General features: G+C 39.4%; 1 pseudogene; it reads right to left on the bottom strand.

Annotated features, from left to right (window-relative positions):
• Positions 1–21739, bottom strand: part of LOC117521222 — a 37386-nt pseudogene extending 15647 nt beyond the window's left edge.
• Positions 21740–21987: the final 248 nt, after the last annotated feature.

Raw genomic sequence — 21987 nt, 5'->3', positions numbered from 1 at the left:
GATGGTACATGCGCTCTGATTGGCTGATTTCAGACCGTTACCATGACAATTGGTCCAGATCGTGTATCAGAGTTTCGACTTTATTTACAATTTTCACAGCGTGAAATTAAAACAAAACAAAAACTGAACAAAGAAATTATGAGCGATGAAGAGGACCATTCTCTAAGCAAATTTTATTCCACTGACGTGTTTGAATTGGAGGAATTAATAGCAAACAAACTCGAAGGGGACATGCAAAATGAAGACCAACAAGATGAAAACACTGCTCCGAACAGCCTTATAATAAACAATTATTAACCTCGCTTGCTCGGTCTGTACGGGAATATCAGACGTCAGTCTTTTTTGTACTGTCAAGACCTCAGTCTGATATTTTCTCATACAGACTGAGCAAGCAAGGTTGATAATCCTGTAATAGTTATTATAAACACAACAGGAGATGATTTAACAATGACTGCAGTGTGTTTGTAATTGGGATTTCTATATGTGACATAAACCTCATGAATTTTTTTTTTTTAATTTAGTCATTTCAACATTTAATTATGCCCAAGCCAATGAATAAAGGTTTGTAAGCACTGATGTAGATGTAGCGGAGCAAATAATGGGAAATATTGTGCATTTCCTGATACAAGCTCCAAATTGGGCATGCCGATTCTCATGCTATTTCTTTGCATATCTAGTCCAGTGGCCACTTGAAAAGTCAAGTTTTTTTTTGGTATTTATGGTTTTTAAAATTAGAATAAGGTTTATTACATTTAATATTAATGGTTTCAACCCAGCACTTGTTTTGAAAGTGTTCACCTCTTGAACCTACTGCATGTTGGCCTATAAAAAGGTGTTTAGTGTTGAATAGTTTGCTGTTATTTTTAATAGCTGCATTAAACGTGGTCAAATGTCAATTTATGTCAGTAAAAGTGTCATACTGTTGTTTGAACATGGAAAATTAAATCTGACATGCCTGAAAACCTACAATTTGACACCAAGATCGCACAAATGAAATAAGTAACAACATTCTTTGAGAAAAAAAAAAGATTTGAGGGTTGATTTGGTAGTTTCTGTGTAGGCTCTCAGTTGTCCAGGTGTTTCCATAGTAGAGAAGCTTGAATCTTCAACTGGACTGGGTCCAGCTCAACTGTACCACAGAACCACACTCGTTACTCATTACACACAGCTCGTTACTCCATGTATACTAAACAATGAAGGATGCGCGATTAACCTGAACCTTGGTGCGATCCAAAAAATTCTCGCACCAATGAAAAATCAGCTGAAAAAGGGCCAAAATTCGCACTGGCACCAGTAGATCATGGCAGTGTTCAATTTATTTTGACACATCAGACGGTTATCTAACTACAACTTGGCTTTTTTTTCTTTTTAAATGCCTTTTTTTTTACAAATAAAAAATGGCATATTTTACAAAAGCACATTTATCTGTAAACACCAACACACCTCACATTAACATGTTGGTTTACATAACCAATCAGTGTTAGCAGAGGCACATTTTACCCAGAATGCCATCTGTCTGTGTTTGTTACAAAACTTCAGAATTAGTGCATTATTCAACATTAAAATATATACGTTACATCTTAACTTTGCACAAATGGCAGAATTGACATTAATGGAGTTATTCTATCAGTATTCATTTTATTTACACCAAACCATAACTCAGCACTGCTGTATTTTCCAAGACCTCCGCCTGACGAAGCCTTGTGATTGAGTAGAGAGTTGAGCTTTGTGGCGCTCTCTCGGCTGCGTTTGTGCTGGAAGCCATGTAGTAAACTGGAGCTTCCAGCAGGGGGCAGGACACTCAAAGACAGAAATGCTGACTCATTGTTTGGGTCTGTCATCACCTTTGATGCTTTCAGAAGCGATCGTGGTGTTAAACTCAAAATCAGCTTGTGAGTAGTTGCAAGTGTACCGGAGACAATACTGGAATTTATTGGTTATCGGTTATCTGTAACTTCCGATACATTTTTGGGTGGTTTATCGTTTTAACTTTATCAAAGATAACTTTTCAGTTATCTGATTATCTGTTATCGAAGTTAATTTTTTGGTTATCTGTGCCCATCACTGCTTAAAAGCAGTCAAACCATAAATTCTCATCATCATGCGCCCATGACTCTTTGAGGTCCAGCTAAAAAATAAAACAAAAGCCAGATCAGCTCTGCCCACCTGTATTGGGTGGTTTAAGCATTTTGAGCACAAAAAATAATAATCTGCATACTATGTAATTTTTGTGTACAATATTCCAAGTTAGTACATGGAAAAAAATATCTAGTTACGTCCGCCAAGGACGTCCTAAAATCATTGCCGTTTATTTATTTGTCTGTCTGTCAGCAAGACGATGTCAAAACTACTACACGGGTTTTCACGAAATTTTCACCATAGATAGATATTATACAAATAATGAATGTTTATGAGCTCAATGGTACGAATATTTCATCAGGTGAAAGATGAGGAATGTTACATTTAGCGAGGCAAATCCAAGTTGAAATGTACGTTCCAGCTTTTGTGTAGTTCCCCAGTCCAGCGAAAAATTGCATCAGAAATTTGTCCAGCTTTTCATCGTAACAGCTCTTCATGCCTTCAGACAACTTATGATGTAGTGGAATTGTTTTGTGTGTGTTTGTGTGTGTGTTAGAAGAATTAGCGCCGTCATTTAGTTCGTTCAAATCGTCATCTGTCAGAAAAACAAAATCTGCCATGTTTAGCAAAATGGCACCCCCACTAGTGCGTGCATGGGCAGGGCTTGCAACATATGGAACCATATTTGCATGCTAAATGCAATGAAACACAAATCGGACAAATAATCCATGTCACGTGACATATACAAGCACTAATCAAATGTCAAGGATCCACTCAGCCGTTATATAATAGGCCATGGAAGACTCCATTAAAGTTTGGAGGTGATCTGGATTTGGATCCAGATTCTGGATCAGTATTTCATTTTATATAGGCTTTGAAGGATTACGTAAAAACTACTTCACAGATTCTCACCAAATTTGCATCACAGATACATACTCGTATTAGGGCATGGAAGACTCCATTGAATTTTGGATGATTGGTGATCTGAATCCAGATTGGTGGATGTCAGAAATCTTGGATTGCTCTTATTTCTTTTAGTAGCTTTGACTTTTGAAAATGACAAATAATATTATTGCAGTGACATGTCAACACTTGCCTGTCCTTAATTTCTGTGGCTGCTCCTGTGCATTTGTCCGAAATGCTTGCTTACACAGAAAAAAGGACATTTTATTAGAAATACACTAATGTGGTGTTTTACTGCGCTGTCTTAGTCATCATTCGCCAGCACATCATAGGATTTACTGTCGCAGTGTATTTGTGGTTTGTACATAAATGTGTTTTATATGTAGACCATATTTTCCATTTCAGGTTTGGAATATTTCCTTTTTTGAAAACCAGAGCAGACAGAAGCTGGTCAAAGAGATTTTTCTTCAGAGAGCAATAGACAAGAAAATTAGAGGCCAGCTGTAAAACAGAGTTACAGCGCCAGTAGTCCAAAACGTCCCCGTCTCTGATTCTTTTATCTACACTGGAGCCAAAAGCAACTATGCGTTGATTGTAAATCATTTGACTATTTTATGCTTTCTGCCACTGAACATCTTTAAACACTGCTGTCTGCTGCCATTTTTACTACACAGAGAAAAACGTGGTCTCTCTGCTGACTGTCACTTTTGCAGAAAATATTTCAGGGCTAAATAAAGCCGCTTGATGCACAGCTGATTATAAATTGACTGCAATGTGAAACTTTTTAGATAAATTTTCAATATATTAGGGACACTCCCATCATTATATTGTATATGATCAAAATATACCCCCGACATCTGAGTCAATGGTTCAGTCATGTCTTAGGTGTCATTGTGATTAACACCATGAAAGCGATTGTTCTTCCTGTATGTTTTTCCCCCAAGGTGAAGGAACATTGGGTTTCAGCGTCTTGCAAAGGACATTTCAGCAAGTCCGACAACTGTCAGTTTATGAACAACCTGCTCTACCAACTAGGTTATAATTCCTGTAGTTGTCCCAAACAAGCATATATTGAGAAAATGCTATTACACTTTACGCCCTCAATGTGAATATTCATATAGCACAATAAAATACATCCTATTCTGCATACAGAACCAGTCAAAAGTGAATGAGAAAGTGTGTCCACTTTATTATCGCCTTTATAGACCAACGGAGGCATTTAGAGTTTGCACAAATAATTCAACAGGGCTGAGCACATCATGTTTGATGACATTGAAACACTGCCAAAAAAAAAAAAAATAGCATTTAAGACAGTAGTAGCTTATCTTAAACAAATCCAGAATCTTTATATTGTCAAGTTCTGACAAAGACTATTATAATGTTTGCAAAGTTAGGCCTGGGCCACACATCCATTCCTACCCATAACACAAAATAAAATTGTGTTGGTTTGAACAATCCAACAAGTCTGATTCAGATTTTCCACCATGTTGTAGGTTACAGTCCTAAACATGTTCAAACTTAGTTGCCCAGAGTTGGTACTTAGCATTATCGTGATTATTATTATTATTATTATTATTTCCATTATATCATTAGATTTTTAATGTAATTAGCAACATTAACTAATATCAGTAGTTTCTACAAAATTATTACTACGATCAACATTCCATTTTGGTGCCGTTCATCCTTGACCCAAAATACGTAAGCATACCAACCGGCAAATGTTAGCTGTCCCTAGTCGCACGACCACAGAGCTTTTTTTCTGCATTCTGCATTCTGCTGCAAGCAGGTGGTTTTAATTTTTACACATGCACAAACAGAGACTAGGGAAGACATCAAAAGCAATACTCTTTCACTCATGGCAACAACATCACACTTAACTAAACTGAAAAAAACAATTGAACTGCACAAACACAATAAATCAATAACACTAACATGCTGTTAAATGAACATGAACTACAATTACATTTAAAACCCCAAACTCCCATGGTGCATTGCAGCACAATGCCCATTGTTTATTGCTTAGATAAAATTGCTAATTTCTCCAAAAATATGAGTCCTATCAACTTTTCGTTTTCACAGTGTTCATCCTTGAGCCAAAATACATAAGCATACCAAAGAGCAAGTGTTAGCTGTCCCTAGTCGCACCCACGCAGAGCTTGTTTCTGCATTCTGCTGCAAGCAGGTGGTTTTAATTTTTACACATGCACAAACAGAGACAGTGGGGAACATCAAAAGCAATACTCTTTTCACTCATGGCAACAACATGACACTTAACTAAACTGAATAAACCAATTGAACTGCACAAACACAATAAATCAATAACACTAACAACACTGTTAAATGAACATGAACTACAATGACATTTAAAACCCCAAACTCCCATGGTGCATTGCAGCACAATGTCCATTGTTTATTGGTTAGATAAAATTGGTAATTTCACCAAAAATATTAGCCCTATCAACTTTTCGTTTTCACAGCTTTCACCCTTTCATACCAAACAGCAAATGTCAGCTCTCCACGGTTTCTGGGTGATACGCCATAATCATGCACACATGCACACAAAGGTCACTTGGATGTTGCAGTACAGATGGAGTAAACCACCCCGTAATGACAACATGAAAAAGTATTTTTGAAATTTTTGGAAATTTATTTAAAAAAAAACTAAGAAATCACATATACATAAGTGTTCACATCCTTTGCTCAATACTTTGTTGCTGCACCTTTGGCAGCAATCCTCAAGTCTTCTTGAATATGATGCCACAAGCTTGGTGCACCTATCTTTGGACAGTTTTGCCCATTCCTCTTTGCAGCACCTCTCAGGTTCCATCAGTTTTAATGGGGAGTGTCGGTGCACAGCCATTTTCAGACCTCTCCAGAGATGTTCAATTAGATTCAGGTCTGGGCTCTGGCTGGGCCACTCAAGGACATTCACAGAGTTGTCCTGAAACCACTCCTTTTGATATCTTGGCTGTGTGCTAAGGGTCATTGTCCTGCTGAAAGATGAACCATCACCCCAGTCTGACGTCAAGAGCGCTCTGGAGCAGGTTTTCATCCAGGATGTCTCTGTACATTGCTGCATTCATTTTTCCCTCAATCCTGACTAGTCTCCCAGTTCCTGTCACTGAAAAACATCCCTACAGCATGATGCTGCCACCACCATGCTTCACTGTAGGGATGGTGTCTGGTTTCTTCCAAACATGACGCCTGGCATTAACACCAAAGAGTTTAATCTTTGTCTCATCAGACCAAGAATTTTGTTTCTCATGGTCTGAGAGTCCTTCAGGTGCCTTTTGGCAAACTTCAGAGGGGCTGCCATGTGCCTTTTACTCAGGAATCGCCTCTATCGGGCTACTCTATGATACAGGCTTGAATGGTGGATTGCTGCAAAGATGTTTGTCCTTCTGTAGAGGAGAACAGAGGAATGCTGGAGCTCTGACAAGGCCCTTCTACCCTGATTTCTCAGTTTTGACGTGTGGGCAGCTGTAAGAAGAGTCCTGGTCGATTTGAATTTCTTCCATTTATGGATGATGGATGCCACTGTGCTCATTGGGACCTTCAAGGCAGCAGAAATGTTTTCTGTACCCTTCCCCAGGTAAGTGTGTCGAGACAATCCTGTCTCGGAGATCTACAGACAATACAGATCTGCATTGTCAACTGTGGGATCATATATGTAGACAGGTGTGTTCCTTTCTATATCATGTCCAATCAACTAAATTTACCCCAGGTGGACTCCAATTAAGCTGTGAAAACATCAAAGATGATCAGTGGAAACAGGATGTACCTGAGCTCAATTTTGAGCTTCATGGCAAAGACTGTGAATACTTATGTTCATGTGGTTTCTTAGTTTTTATATTTAATAATTTGCATAAATCTCAATAAAGCTTTTTCATGTTGTCATTATGTGTGTAGAATTTTGAGGAATATATATATATATATATATATATATATATATATATATATATATATATATATATATATATATATATATATATGAAATTGGATCACAATGACAACAATGAAGTTGTTTTAGTGTGTCCAGCATTAATATGAATTACACATTCCACAAGTGTTTGGCCTTTGTAGAAGTATGTAAGTAACTTTTGGGAGTTGCAAACTGCCAAAGCACAAAGAGTGAAGGAAACAATGTCTCCACCCCAGAACAGCACAGCAACATGAACTCCATATCAGTGATCTCTGTTTTGTCTCACAGCTCAGTAGCATTATTGGCATTCACTCTCAGACGTCTTTGGTGCTTCCAAACTGCACGATTTGTACCTTTGGCCGAAGTTTCTACTTCTCACCCCGGGAAGAATAAAAGTCTCAGACATTCTGTAATTGTCCTTGATACTCAACTGGACATTTCCACCATGGCACAGACACCGAAGCGGAACAAATGGCACATTCTAGTGTATGGAAATGATATTTATGGTGCAGCTGCAGCGGGCCAAATCCAATTTTAAAATGAGGGATTTCAGGATCTGCATGGGTCTTTATTAGTGAAGTTTGGCTCCTGTTGCTTGGCATACTGGAGGCATGCCAGTGTGCTGTGTTCCTTACAGGTCTGAAAGGGCACCCAGGTGTCAAATGTCCTCCCAATTTTGCTGTAACAGTATAATTGAATCTTGTTGAGCATCTGACTTTCAGTCTTCAGGGAGAAAAGAGGAGCCACGTGGAAGTTTCTGGCCATTCTGGAGTTATTTTACTGTCCACAGTGGGATGTTAAACATTACATGATGAGGTGCTCTGTAGTTAAACTGTCATTTTACCTCACACCCAATACAAATCTACAATTACACTGAAAAAACACAAATCTTACCAAGTGTATTTGTACAATTCCTAGTCAAAACATCTAATCGACATTATAAAAAGGTACAAGCACTTAAAAAGTGAAATTTCAGTAAGATAGAAAGACATGTTTTTAGATCAAGCAGTGCACTCTTGATCTAAATGTTTTTTTGTTGTTGTTAAAAACAACAACAACAAAAACTTATCAAAGGAGACCGTCGTTCCAGTCAGGGGCCTATTTATAGATTGTTTTGTTTTCAATTTTTTTCACAGGACGATTTTCATCCGCCCAGTATTTAGCTTCATCATTGAAACATGTCTTGGACAAAACAAAACCAGTAAAAATTTAATCTTGTGATAGCTTGTGAGATTTAAACATGAGATGATCATAATTACGTATGTAAAATAAGAAGGAATATGTAAATTCTAATGATAACGGGAATATACAGGAATATATATCTCTCTTTGAAACTCACATGGTGTCTTTCCTTTGTATTGAGGTAGAATTTGGTTCTTGTGCACAATGTGGACCTTAATATTTAAGTTTTGTAAAATGAGGAAATAAACGTATGTATATCCACCAAAGATTCTAGCAACCTTTACTGAAATCTTTACTGTATTCGGTTCAAATACATGTGGACAAACATAACATTCAGTTGGCTCATTTGTACCTTAAACTTTACACACACACAAACACACACAAACACACACACACACACACATATATATATATATATATATATATATATATATATATATATATATATATATTATATATATATATATATATATATACGAGGTCTGTCCATAAAGTATCGTACCTTTTTATTTTTTTTTAAACTATATGGATTTGAGTCATATGTTTTCACGTCAGACAAGCTTGAACCCTTGTGCGCATGCGTGAGTTTTTCCACACCTGTCGGTGATGTCATTCGCCTGTGAGCACGCTTTGTGGAAGGAGTGGTCCTGCCCCGTCGTCGGATTTTCATTGTCTGGAAATGGCGGAATGATTTGGGGTTTTCCATCAGAATTTTTTCAGAAGCTGTTAGAGACTGGCACCTGGAAACTATTCGAAAAATTTATCTGGCTTTCGGTGAAAATTTTACGGGCTTCACAGAGAATAAGGTCTGTTAGTACAGCTTTAAGGACCCCTTTAAGGACGCTCAGCGCGCCGCGCTCCGAGCTGCGACGACACGGCACAAGCTTGGCACTTCACGCGTCACGACCGATTCACTTTGGAAGCGAGACAAAGGAACACCTCCGTTTCGGCGTGTCAGAGGACAAGTTTGGACATGTCCAGCTCTCCACAATTTCACTGATACTTACTGGACTGGTAAGCATTGAAAGCCGAGATAGACATGTCCAAACTTGTCCTCTGACACGCCGAAACGGAGGTGTTCCTTTGTCTCGCTTCCAAAGTGAATCGGTCGTGACGCGCGAAGCCTCCGCGCGGCTTTCCATGACAAAATCTCTTGTTAAAAGTGAAATCTGCCGGAAAATGGCTGATGTCCAGCTCTTGGGATAACCAGAGAAAGAGCACACGATGGTCTCATATCCACAGAGCCATCAGCTCAGAAATGGTCCGGTGGCTTGTGCCGTGTCATCGCAGCTCGGAGCGCGGCGCGCTGAGCGTCCTTAAAGGGGTCCTTAAAGCTGTACTAACAGACCTTATTCTCTGTGAAGCCCGTAAAATTTTCACCGAAAGCCAGATAAATTTTTCGAATAGTTTCCAGGTGCCAGTCTCTAACAGCTTCTGAAAAAATTCTGATGGAAAAAACCCCAAATCATTTCGCCATTTCCAGACAATGAAAATCCGATGACGGGGCGGGACCACTCCTTCCACAAGGCGTGCTCACAGGTGAATGACGTCACCGACAGGCGTGGAAAAACTCACGCATGCGCACAAGGGTTCAAGCTTGTCTGACGTGAAAACATATGAATCAAATCCATATAGTTTAAAAAAAAATTAAAAAGGTACGATACTTTATGGACAGACCTCGTATATATATATATATATATATATATATATATATATATATATATATATATATATATACCTGCACGATGACATCCAAAGCACATGTAGACAACAGTTTAGATGACACAGACTGCCGTCAGACGGCCATAAAAGGTGCTGAAGACTGCCTGATGTCCAAATGTCTGGATGGTAAACACGGGACCGGAGTGGGATGGAGCGATGTGTTTCTGCGCCCCGTACACACGCGTGGGGCTCAAATTATGACTCAGCTGTGTGTGTGTGTGGTGTGGTGTGTGTGTGGTGTGTGTGTGTGTGTGTGTGTGTGTGTGTACATAATGGCTGCATGAGCCACTAAGCGTGCCTGGGGGGCATGCAGGGCGCATGTGCACGTGTGTCACTTGGTCTGGTGTGAGTTTGGTCCTTTCAAGTAGAGACACATCCTCCAGCAGTCTCTACTTGAAAGGACCAAACTCACACCAGACCACATCTGCCAACTCTTGGAGATCTGTCTTAACACCATGTATTTCCTGTTTAGGGGGAATTACTACAGACAGATTCATGGTTGTGTGATGGGGTCTCCGGTATCCCCCATTGTGGCCAATCTGTACATGGAGCGAGTGGAGAAGACAGCCTTGATGTCTTTCACGGGCATCTCTCCCAGTCACTGGTTCAGATATGTTGATGACACATGGGTTAAAATCAAGCAACAGGAAGTTGAGGACTTTACAGAACACATCAACTCGGTGGACGCCAATATCCAGTTCACACGTGAGGATGCCAGAAACAACCATTTAGCCTTCTTGGACTGTGATGTTACGATTGGAGAGAACAGGCAGCTCCAGACAGGGGTTTACAGAAAACCAACTCACACTGACCAATATCTGCTCTTTGGCTCAAACCCCCTTGAACACAAGCTCGGGGTGATCAGGACGCTTCAACACAGAGCCCTACAGGTGCCCACAACTGCAGAGGGAAGGGCTAAAGAACAACAACTTGTCCGGAAAGCCCTCACAGTATGTGGGTACCCGCGATGGTCCCTGGACAAAGTGCAGAAGTCCCAGAGAGACCAGATAGGCAGGAGACGGAGACAAGAAGAAGAGGAGTGTCTCTCCCTTATTTAGCAGGAGTAGGGGAAAACTACAGAGGATCTTCAGACAGCACAAAATCCCAGTTTACTTTAAACCGGTTAACACCTTGAGACAGAAATTAGTTCACCCTAAGGACAGGATCCCTAGTTAGAAACAGAGCAATGTAGTGTATTCTATCAGATGTCAGGAAAACTGTAATAAACACTACATAGGTGAGACTAAGCAACCTTTACACAAAAGGCTATACCAGCACCGCAGAGAGGGCACCAGTGGATCTCAGTCTGCAGTTCATCTCCACCTTAAAGACACTAACCACATGTTTGAGGACAAGGAAGTTAAAATATTAGCCAGAGAGAAGAAATGGTTTGAGAGAGGGGTCAAGGAAGCATTCTTTGTGAAAAGTTTGAAACCCAGCCTTAACCGGGGAGGGGGTCTGAGACACGCTTTATCCCCTGTTTACAATGGGGTACTCAGGTCAAAGCAGTTTCAGTCTTTTGTTCATGGTAATGAGTCATTTACATCATCAGCAGAGTCGTCAAGGGAGCCATCATGAGAGGGTCCATCCCATCATTAGGAGGGACAGCTGCCCTGTCATTATGAGGGTGCTAACTAGAGCACAATAGGTGCTAATTAGAGCTATTGTTTAGTCACTAGCCTATAGCAGTCTGCCTCTCGGTAGGAGGGGTCTGGTTAGGTTTAAAACTCCAGCTTTTGTGACTTCTTGATTATTCTTCTCTACAGAAGTCAGACCACCAGAGCAAGAATTTTAGCTGAGGAAGCTTCTGCGATTTGAAGCAAAATGTCCTCGCGTCAAGCAACCCAGTCCAGTTGAAGATTCAAGCTTCTCTACTATGGAAACCACCTGGACAACTGAGAGCCTACACAAAAACCTTTCCAGTGAACTTTAATTTCTTTTTTCTTTTTTGCTCATTTCAGGAGCACACAAAACTCCGTACACCATGATGTCGGTTGGATTATCATATGGGATTTATTTTGCTGTGGTTATTTGCAGCACACAGCATCCGGGTGAGAGGTTTTTCACCACAGGCTGTGGTTTGGTTCCTGTGCACTCTGCGCTGGCCTGGTTCCATGCTGGAGGTGAGTTTCATGTTTAATAACGTTGTCACAGTCTGGAAATACAGTTCCACGTCCTACCTCCTACAGAGTTTAGATGGTGATCAGGTAATAATATGTATATTACAGCAGTGAGATCCATTCAGCTCTGTGCCTGACGTGCGCTATGACGCATTACTGTGCATGATACCACAGAGAGGCACAGTTGCACACGGAGCGTTCGGTTTTATTGTGCGCTGTTTACATTCACTGTACATGATGAATGTGTCCCACATACATATTATTACATGTCCTTTGCCCTCCCTGGCTGGGGTCCAGTGGAGGTGAACATCCCACAACATGATGGCAGGCAACCTCAGAGTTCAATAAACCGTGATCAGATTTTTTGATATATATGCTATAGTTGTGTTTTATAAGTGTAATAAAGGTTTACAATCAGAAATAAGAAAGGAAAAAGTAAAGCGGAAAGAATTTCCACACACATTTATTCAAAACACACAGCAAACTATAATAAACAACTGTTTTGACACTTTATAAAGGTAATATGGGCTCTTGTGTGAAAGACTGTAGAACAAAAAGGTTCAAACAATAAACACAAATGCACATTTTGAACAATATATACAAAATGGTCTATGCATTTTGTTTGTCTTCATCTCAAAGCAATTTCTGTCTGCTATTACACAAAGGTCCTATCACAAACTTCTACTGTGAAGTTGACTGTGTGTTTGTTCTCTTCTGCTCTGAAAGCAACATTCACACTTCGAGGCTCATTCAGTTTGAGGAGCAGCCCCTCCCCTCTCGCTCCATTGATATGGTAAACAGTGCTTTACGCTGGAGTGAGAGAGCTTGCCACAGGCTTATCCAGTAACATTCACAGGTAAACTAGTCGAGCAATCCTGATACTCACACACTGTTTGAGCACGTGAGATTGTATGAGAGGCTCTCCGTCTGCTCTGTCTGCTCACTTTCACCTTCGCTGTGCATAATGGCACAGGGCACATTGGAGCAGCCAGGGAGCTATTCAAACGGGCCAACTAGTAACACATCACTCCTAAAAACAATGTTTGGTGTGTCACGTGAGGGAATCTGCCCTACGATTGGATTTTGGAAAACCATGTGACGGTGAACCAATTCCGATTGGACACTCACATTGCTCACGTCATCACACAGCTTCTATGAGGAGTACAAAGATGGTGGATGGTGGCTCAAACGTCCACAGAATTATTCTTTCAGCAAAAAAAAGTAAGTTTCTATCTATATCATTAAAAAGTTATTTATAATTTAGTAAAGCTTGGTCTCAGCCATCATATACGACGGCGTCGGCCCCAGAGGGTTAAGGTGGCCATTGCAAATGTTTCTCCTCTTTGCGTCTCTTCTAATGAGTGGCAACATGGGAGCCTCTAAACAACTCTCAAATGACCTGCAAACCAAGATTGTTCAAGATCATTGTTTAGGGGAAGGATACAAAAAGCTATCTCAGAAATTTCAGCTGTCAGTTTCCACTTTGAGGAACATAGTGAGGAAATGGAAGACCGCAAGCACAGTACTAGTTAAGGTCCAAAGTGGCAGGCCAAGAAAATCTCAGATAAGCTGTAGCGAAGGATGGTGAGAACAGTCATAGTCAACCCACAGACCTGCTCCAAAGACCTACAACATGATCTTGATGCAGATAGTGTCTCTGTGCATCGTTCAACTATACGGTGCACTTTGCACAAAGAGATGCTGTATGATGTTGTAATGCAGAGGAAGCCTTTTCTGCGTGCACACCACAAACAGTCGCTTGAGGTATGCTAAAGCACATTTGGGCAAGTCAGCTTCATTTTGGAATAAGGTGCTGTGGAGTGATGAAACTAAAATTGAGTTATTTCAAGGGAAGGTATGCATGGCTGAAAAAGAACACAGCATTCCAAGAAAAACGCTTGCTACCTACAGTAAAATTTGGAGGTGGTTCCATCATGCTGTTTGGCTGTGTGGCCAGTGCAGGTACTGGGAATCTTGTTAAAGTTGAGGGTCGCATGGATTCCAGTCAATATCAGCAGATTCTTGAGAACAGTGTTCATGAATCAGTGACAAAGTTGAAGTTGCGCCGGGGCTGAATCTTTCAAGAAGACAACGACCCTAAACACTGCTCAAAATCTACTAAGGAATTCATGCAGAGGAACAAGTACAATGTTCTGGAATGGCCATTTTAGTCCCCCAGACCTGAATATTATTGAAAATCTGTGGTGTGATTTTAAGTGGGCTGTCCATGCTCGGAAACCAACAAACCTGAGATTTTAGTAAAGGAAGAATGGTCCAAATACCTTCAACCAAAATCCAGATTGTCATTGGAAGCTATAGGAAGCGTTTAGAGGCTGTTATTTCTGCAAAGGAGGATCTATGAAATATTGATTTTTTTTTTTTTTTGGGGGGGGGGGGTGCCTAAATTTATGCACCTGCCTAATTTTGTTTAAAGAATTATTGCACACTTTCTGTAAATCCTATAAACTTCATTTCACTTTCTCAAATATCACTGTGTTTGTCTGCTATATGGTATAATTAACTGAAATGACAGGCCTCCCCGAATTTTAAACCGGGTCTTAGGGACCTTCAGAAGGTTCTGGCCCGAGGACCGAAGAGAGTGGTCAGAAGAATAGGGGGGTTAACAGGTCTATGATGTATTGGGGAACCTGTCCCTTAAAGCTCTAAAAGTCAAGACTAAAATTTAAAATTAATTCTGAACTTCACAGGTAGCCAATTTAAGGAGATAAACCAGTGTGATTCCCATTAAAAGCCTCTCTGCAGCATTATGCCCCAACTGGAGACGAGTGACTGCAGATTTATTAAAACAAGTAAAAAGAGAGTTACAGTAATCTAAATGAGAGGATATAAAAGCATGAATGATCATCTTCAGATAAGGCATGGATATATTGCTCTCAATTTAGAAATATTTCTCAATGAAAAAGCAGTTTTAACCAGATGTCTTGAATGGCTGTCCAGACACCAAGACTGGTCAAACAGGACACCAAGGTTTCTGAGACAGGACTGAGAAGAATTTAATTGAAAACAGTTTTTAGCTAGCCAGTCCTTGATACAAGAAACACAGTTTATTAGGTCAGCTAACTTGTGTAACTCAGATTCCTTGAAAGAGCAGTACAACTGAATGTCATCAGCATACGGGTGGTAAGACACATTTCCCCCTTTTAGTTTCAATTCCAAGTTTAAACATTGAAAACTCACCCATGTGGTGGTAGACAAAGTTGGTCTCTGTTTCATACGATGATGCTGGAGACACAGCGTCACGGTCACATTCATTAGAGCTGAATGACTCACAGTGGCTCCTTCTCTTTCGTGTGGTGGCAGCGACACCATCCGACTCCACTGCCATCATGTGGCGCAGGGTATCATTCAGATACCGGTTCAGCAAACTGCTCTTGTACTTGGGTGGCGGCGATGTGCTGTCATCACTGTTGGCAGAGTCGGCCACATTTTGTTTCTCAAGCACATGTTTGTGGGAGGTTTGCCTGCCAAAATCTGATTGGCTGACAGGAGCCTTTAAGGGACACTCTTCATCTGTAGCAAAGTACACACACACACACACACACACACACACACACACACACACACACACACACACACACACGCACACAAAACCCCCAAAATATTATAAAAACCATAAATGAATTGCACAGTGACAAATGATTCCTACACTGTATTATAAAATCTTTAGCTGTCATAAACAGTTTTGGTTTTGTAGAATAAGAACAACTAGGTGATAGTAACTGCACAGTAATGGCTGTGGCAGCCTAACATTTGACACCAGTAACCTTGATCTTGATTAACCTCTGCTGAGCTTGCCAAGGCAGTTTGGAATCCATCTAAGCGTGAGCCACATTTGATCCAATTCAGGTATTAAATCAAATCCCTTGACTCTGACCTTTGCCAATAAATAAATTAAAAAAAATAGCAGCAATTTTATGGCCAACCTTCACTGACACATCAAGTTTGGTAGAAATCAGCAAAAGGACCTGAGTGGTCTGGGACCTGACACAAACAAGCAAACAAGCAGACATGACCTTCACCCAATGACTGACCTTTGTCAAATTTGACCTTGCTGTGGCAATTCCAGAACCAATCCCCATATGTGTGCCAATTTGATGCAAAATGAGAGTGACAAACTTACATTTTGATCTTTGACCCAATGACCTTGACCCCAATGATTGATCTTTGATTAATCTGATGTTGCCTGAGCAATTCCAGAATCTATGTACATATGAGTGTCAAGTTTGAGAACGTGTTGAAAAAAAAAAATGTAATTATGACTTTTGATCCAAATGACCTTAACCTTTGCCAAAACACCCTTTCAGGTAATTCTGGGGTCAACCTTCATGCACACAGGAAGTTAGGTAGAAATAGGACCAAGCACTCAAATACACAAATGTTTCACAAATTATGTCAGATTTATAGTGTAATAGTCTGATGATTATTCTAACATTTTATGCTGATGTTAAATGAGCCAAAATATAGGATAAAAGCAAAGCACACACACCATCTGAGTCGGCGTCATCGCTGCACACACTCAACCTTTCTGCGTTTCCTTGGATTACTGGTTGTAGAGTTTGATCCCTCAGTGCCCAGCTCAGGTCTGGCTGTCTCACTGTGTTCTTCAGCCTCCGTCGTGCATTTTGCGAACCAGTTTGAAACCTGCAGGGATCTCAGTTGTTACAGGACAGCAGTGACCTCTCCTGAAGTAACTCACCCGCTTTCACTGTACTTCTTCATTCTACACTCTTTGCATGAAAAACAAGTAAGCTTTATTTATTGAGCAACATCAAGCCAAAAGCCAAGTCAAAGTGCAAAATTATTTGCAGGCTTTAGAAAACATAAAGGTTTCTTTAAATGAGACAGCGGTAATAAGTCTAAAGCCACGAGGGAATCGGTTCCAAAGAACATGGCCAGTAAATGCTCAGATCTGGAAACTATTTTAGGGACCAATAAAAGATCGCTGCAACAAGACCTAATAGTTCTAACAGGATCGCAAACAGTGAGGAAGTCTGTAACAGACAGTGGAGCCACATCATTCACTGCTTTAAACACCACATACTGCATTCTGAATTAATTACACCCTGGGGATTGTGTGCTAGTGCAATATTATAATCGAGTTAGCTCTGTATAGACAAAAATGTACTCATTACGTACACTGTGGAGGCTATGCATTCACTCATATTTGGTTGATTGTTTTTTGACAAGATTATTCAAAATTTGATTCCACAATTTTCATGGAACTCAGAGGAGGAAAGGGGCATGGCCCAAGGAAAAAAAAATTACATATTGGTCAGAATCTGATTTTTTTTTTTTTTTTGTCAACACTGAATTTTATGGCATGTTTTCTGTGCATTTTCATCAAAGTTAATACAGAATTAAAAAAAAAAGTGGAATACAAGGTTATTGCAAATTAAAGACTGAGCAGAGGAATGCGCTCTAAAGGGTACCCCTCTGGTTGTAGTTATGTTCTTTATGTGGTGGAAAACTGACATTATGTTCATTGTAAAACAGATGATTGCTGGACCAACCTCAAAATGTGGCTCAGTTGGGAACACTAAGATTAATTAGATTGATCAAAATGATTATAACCCCATGACCCAATCCCAGATAAGCGGTTGAAAATGAGTGACTGAGTGAAATTAATATAAATAACATTTACACAAATTTGTAATTGTAATTTGGACAAATTTAATTGATTTGAAGCAATGGAATAATGTTTTCTCTTTTATTCGGTGTTACCGATATGTTGCTGAAAGCAGCATTTGAGAAATAGTGGATCCAAGTTTGAATGGTCATTTGTTTTTCAGTTCTGGAACCTAGTACAAATAGCACCGTCTTGTCGATGTAATACATTTTTAGCAAGCCATTAAATTATGTCATTGATGCATTTTCCAATCTTCCTAATTGAAAATATTGGAAAGAAGAGAGAACTATAGAGCTGTGTATCATCTGCAAATACAGTAAGTGTTAGGATACATGGTATTTCATTGCTGATGGCATATACAAGATCCAGGCATCGTCTCACCTGTACTAATGTCATATGTGAGCCTAGGGCCAAGCAGGACCTTCTCTGTCTTGGTAGGTAAGGATTGTCTCGGTGTTTGTACAGCCAATGTTTAAGAGGCCGAGCCATGTCCTGCAGCACCTGCCTCTTGTGGCGTACTTTGACCCCATTCAAACGAGACCTGAAAGAGTGAAAATTGATCAAAGTCTACGATCCACATTGTGGCATTGATACATTACTGTGCAAAAGTGAGTGTTGCTGTATGCAGTGGCATGCAAGCGTCTGTGTTTTCAGACATTTTAATTGTGTTTTGTTTTCAATTTAAATAAAATAGTTCTGGCTCTAGAGTATTAACATTATAATATAATTCCCTTTAAACAACATGAAAACAAATCTAAAAAGTAAATAATAAATAAAAATACCAAGGTGAAAATAATGACATACATAATCACACCTAAATAATCACTTTTAAAGCCAGTTTTCTTTAGACAAGTCAGGGGATGAATACATGAACTTTTCCAACACACTGATGGTGTGTTGAACTTTGTAATGATAATCAAGAATAAATACAAATATTATGGTTCTGTATGGCAAATCTGTCTGGAGCAGGCATTTCTCAAAAACTGAGTGACCATGCAAGAAGAGTAATGAGGGAAGCCATCAACACACCCATGACAACTCCAAAGGAGTTGCTGGTTTCTGTGGAGAGACTGTGCGATTATAGTCTGTTGCATCACCAGTTATACAGCTTCATGCGGAACTGGAACAGAAAAGGTCTTCTCAAAAAATATGTGAAGTTTCAGCTACAGTGCCCCCCAAAAGTATTGGGTCGCTTGATATTTCACATATTTTAATTTGTTTATGCCATTTCAAGTACAAAAAGTAAATTTCTAAAATTATCTCCCTTAAACTCAAAGTCAGTGTAAATCTCTTCAACCTGACATGAGCATTTCCAAGTCACTGAATATGTCTTGGACTTTATTTACCTCGATTATGAAGAATTAAAAACAGTATGGCACTCTTAGTAAATCTGTATGGAATAGAGTAGACAGTTCTCAAAAACTGACTGTGCAAGAAGGAGAAGAGTGAGGAAAGCCACCAGGATTTTCTTTCTACAAAACATCAAATCTAGGCTTGCATCTTAGATGTACCTTCTGGCAAATTATAGCTGAACTTTCAGGTCTACTTTATAAGAAAATCCTCCTCTGTACCACTTCATCATGAAGCTGTATAACTGGTGATACAAAATGCAAAACATGCACTATGCATAATTTCTCCAGTCACAGCCAGAGAAGCCTATGACTTCTGGTTTGTTTGGGTGTCTTGGTGGCTTCCTCACCTTTTTTTTCCATCTTGCACAGTCACTCGGTTTTTGAGAACTATCTACTCTATGCAGATTTACCACAGAGTGGAGATTTACCATACTGTTTGTATTTCTTCATAATTTAAATTCAAATCAATTTATTTAATTTATATTGCGTGAAATCACAACAAAGCTGCCTCAAGGCGCTTCACAAATAAGGTCTAACCTTACCAACCCCTAGAGCAAAGCACATAATAATTGATGCAAAGAAGTGCAAGAGTTTATTCACTGACTTGGAAATGTTCATGTATCCATCCCCTGATTTGTCTGAAGAAAACAATAAACTGTTTATTTACAGGTATTATGCCAAATGGGCCCGTTACTTTTGTACCCCATTATTTTGACTTTATATTTTTAACTAATTTATATCAGGTTGTAACAGATTTGCTTTCAGTTTGAGTTTAAGTTAAGTAAGTTAATTTTGAAATTTTATATTGAGAAGTCTGATTTATTTTTATTTATTTTATTTATTTATTTGTATTTGAAAATGGCATAAACAAATTAAGATGTGTGAAATATCAAGCGGTCCCAATACTTTTGGAGGGCTCTGTACATTTTACCAGAAGGCACATGATGAACCCAAGCCTAGAGTTGAGTTTTTGTTGTAAAACGTGTACTCTGCTCCAGTCTACCATGAAGCTCTGAGTGGTGATGGAATAAAAAAGACACACTTTGCACAGTCTCTCTAATCACAGCCACAACAGCCTATAACTCCTTCAAAGTTGTCACTGGTGTCTTGGTAGCTTCCCTCACTTGTCTCCTTCTTACACAAACACTCAGTTTTTCCAGAATTTTGGCTTTGATATTTATTATTAAATTTAAATCATGTTTGTTTCCACTGGATTTAAAGGACTTAATTTTATACATTTGAAATATGAATTATTTTTATTAATGTGATGTAAACATAAAATTAAAAGTACTGTATGTGTAAAAGCTAAACTTTTGGCATGATAATGTAGGTGTGACTTTTGATTTGATTGTTTCCTCCAAACTAATGCTAGAAGTAAAAAATTTCATGTTCAAAATTTAGTTTTAAACAAAGTTCCAGAAATGTTTGTGTATTTTATTTCTTAAAAAGCACCGTATTAAAGAAAGTAAACGAGCTTTTTCAGATTGCTAAATACCTGATTAGTCTGTAGCTTTATATCCCAAAGTAGGATTCCATAAAGTTGACATGGTGCAATTATCAGTGAAGAAAAGACATTAGAGCTGATGCGTACCGCTGTGCCTGTGCACACTGAAATATAACATTATATCGCCACCCTCCTAAAATAATGGCCTAAGACATGTTTGGAAAATATGACTAGGCCATTATTTTAGGAAGGGGAGGATATAAAAGAACGCCATATAAAAAGAATGCATTTTCAGAGCTGTGAGGTAATTTATGACTTCCCAATGACTTAATTTGTACCAAATGCTGGCAGTCCCATTGCTGATCAATATGAACTTTAGATCACCTCACTGGCTACAACTGGTTGTGGAGATATTGCGAATAAGGTGGTTTTTGAAACATATATATATGACATAATATACTTCTTTGTGACCTCATCATGATGCCCTTATACCAATCATCAAATATTCTGCTGAACAATATGAGCTATTGATCAAATCTCTAGCCACGATAGACTAACATGTTACAGTAAACATGTTTTTGGGGTCCTTTGCTTGACCTTGACCTTTGACCAGTCTGTTCCAAATCTTAATCATCTGGAGACACCAAGTTCAGTGAAAATTCATCCAGCTGTTTTTTTTTTTTTTTTTTTTCTGTTGCACGCACACACGCATGCACGCATAATAGATTGCTGAACATGTTGTAAAATCGTGTAAAATTTTGGGGTAGTTTACCCAAAAGAATTTATAAAGTTATGACGTGTACAAGACAAATTTTTTTTTTCAAATACGGTAAATTTTTCAATATGTGGAAGCTCTTGATTTTATCACCTCTGCTTTATGGTTCTTTAAAATCAAAATTTCTACACAGTACTGTGTATATCAGACAAAATATTCTAAATCCAGGATTATGTTGGTATTGTACTAAACCATTTGCAGATGACATTAAATTCACTTTGATGGATGAAATAATGATACTCACAATATTTCCCAACATCTGTAAAACTTAATATGATACATTTTAGACTTTCTAATGCTTGTTTAAGCATGAAGCTGAGTCGCCACATTTTTCCACAGAGAGGGGCCTACCCATATCTTCGGTACTTGACAGCGGAGCTGGTTTCAGTTGGGTCCTGGCATCGCAGCTGGTCTGTGTGCTGCCCATCTGTTAAAGCACTTTTGAGATAACGTCCACACAGTTCAAGCTGCTGCTGTCCTCCAAATGAAGGAGCGTATCTGACTTCATCACAAAAGTTCAACCTTCTCAAAGCACAGTTTCCCCAGTGGACAGGTGCATCAGTAGAGTTCCACAATGGAGAAAGATGCAGGTTCTCATCCTGGATGCACTTGATATTCAGCAAGGTTGTTTTTCAAGTGGTCAAAAAGTGCTTTCTTTTCTTCCCGGGAGGAAGTTGTGCAGTGAGGCAGACCGTCTCTGTGTCGCTTATGAGGGAATGATGTTAGAAAGTTAGATGCTGCCTGTAAGAGGGGAGTTCAATAACCTGCTACTCGGATGCTTATTGGTCATCTCAGTGTCCAATCACGTCTGCGGTGCGCCGTCTGAGGAAAAGCTTGCTGA

Source organism: Thalassophryne amazonica, chromosome 12 (assembly GCF_902500255.1).
Source record: "Thalassophryne amazonica chromosome 12, fThaAma1.1, whole genome shotgun sequence".
Lineage (NCBI taxonomy): Eukaryota > Metazoa > Chordata > Actinopteri > Batrachoidiformes > Batrachoididae > Thalassophryne > Thalassophryne amazonica.
This window is presented reverse-complemented; position numbering and strand designations above follow the sequence as displayed.